At 41.9% G+C, this 2031-nt stretch overlaps 1 pseudogene; it reads right to left on the bottom strand.

Annotated features, from left to right (window-relative positions):
• Positions 1–392: 392 nt before the first annotated feature.
• LOC140912785 (olfactory receptor 5AP2-like) lies at positions 393–1161 on the bottom strand (annotated as a pseudogene).
• Between the last annotated feature and the right edge of the window lie 870 nt (positions 1162–2031).

Raw genomic sequence — 2031 nt, 5'->3', positions numbered from 1 at the left:
AATTATTAGTTTAATTGGAAAAGATGGGGATCAATATGAAAATTGAAAGAAATAAGGAATTGGTTAAAGGGGAGACTACAGCGGGTCATACTGAAAGGCGAACTGTCAGGCTGGAGGGAGTTACCAGTGGAGTTCCCCAGGGATCGGTTTTGGGACCAACAGCAATTGTCCTTTAAGCCAAATGCCAGAGCATCTTGCCAATTCTACGTAGTGTCACAGACCCTCATTCGTGGATCTTGAAAACAGCAATTTCTAACATTATATTTTCTGTACGTAGTCCAATAGAATGTAACGTCACATGGAGTAGCTGAGTCAGAGAACTAAGGATAATGATACAGAGAATTCATTTTGCCATCTGCCGTTTATTGGTTAAAATATAATAATGATTATAATTACCAAGCAAAAATCTTCCTATATAACACCCTTTTAAAGGCATCATTTACCTCCTTGTTTCTCAGGCTGTAGATCAGGGGGTTCAACATGGGGATCACAAGGGCATAAAACACAGAGGTAACCTTGTCTTGGTCCATCAGATAGCTGGAACTGGGTCTTAAATATATACATATCAGCGTCCCATAAAACATAGTGACGACTGTCAGGTGGGAGGCGCAGATGGAAAAGGTTTTGCGTCTCCCCTTGGCAGAATGGATTCTGAGAATGGCCACGAGGATGCACATGTAGGAGATTAGGACATCCAGGAAAGTAGTCGTGACAATTACAGTCGAGAAAGTGAAAAGTACAAGGTCAGTGACCTGGGTGTCGGAGCAGGACAGCTTCAGCATGAGGGGCTTGGAAGCGGTGATACGCAATCACAGCCAGGAGGCGACATTCACTGGTCACAAAGAAACAGACGAAGAATAGTTGTGCCGCACACTCAGTGAAAGGAATGGTTCTCGTCTCTGCTACCAAGGTCATGAGCAGCCTGGGAGCTATGGCTGTGGAATATCCAATATCTACAATGGACATCTGGCTTAGGAAAAAGTACATGGGGGTATGAAGTCGGGTTTCAACCATGATTAACGCTATCATCCCAAGATTCCCCATCAGGCTGACCACATACATCACTAGGAACAACATAAAGAGGGGGATCTGTAGATCTGGATGATCTGTGAATCCTATGAAAATGAACTCTGTCGCCGTGGTGTGATTTCTCTCTGCCATTTATTCCAGAAACTCTCTCCTCTGCTCGTGAAAAATAAAAATAAGGATTACAATTAATCATGGGACAATAAAGTATTGAGTACAGATCCCTCATAATCCCTGTGATTGTTCCTGTGAAACAGTATATAAACATAACACGTCAAAGGACAATCCTAGGGAATGTTCTCTTTGTATTACCCACATGCTTTCCATTAGAGATAGGATATGACCCAGCTACAGAAATATTGTGTATTCTGTGTTAATATGCATGAAACCATCCAGTGGGTCAAATCTTCTATAAAATAAGAGATATATAGATTGGGAGTGTTTAGTTTAGAAAGGAGGCAAAAAATCTCCTATGAGTGTACGCAAAAAATCAATGCCATAGAGTTTATTCATGGTCATTGATTTTCTCTTCCTAATCCGAACGACCTCAAAGGGCACAAGGGATGCTCAGTGCCCCTTTTATATAGGTGCCTAAATAGACATTTAGGTGCCTACTATGAGGCAGCCCCAGCGGAAAAGTTTGGTATCACTGTCTATGTAGCCTTAAAGTGTCACAGTCCTATTGGAGTCAGTGTATGTTTTACAGACATTCTTTCTCACCATGTGCATTATTTTTCCTCCCTCTTACAAATCCTCCCAGAGGTACTAACATTTGTAAGTGGTATGGACTGTAACTGATTCTATGGTTACTTTTGACTCTCAGATTCCCAGAGCCTAGAAATGAGAAAATGCATCTCCTACGGATAAATACTAAGACAACCTGTGGAACTCCTTGCCAGAAGATGTTTTGAGGGCCAAGACTATAGCAGGGTTAAAAAAAGAACTAGATAAGCTCATGGAGGATAGGTCCATCAATGGCTATTAGCCAGGATGGGCAGGGATGGT

This window comes from Lepidochelys kempii, chromosome 6, assembly GCF_965140285.1.
Source record: "Lepidochelys kempii isolate rLepKem1 chromosome 6, rLepKem1.hap1, whole genome shotgun sequence".
NCBI lineage: Eukaryota > Metazoa > Chordata > Testudines > Cheloniidae > Lepidochelys > Lepidochelys kempii.
Note: the sequence above shows the minus strand (reverse complement) of the source record. Positions and strands in the feature narration are given on the sequence as shown.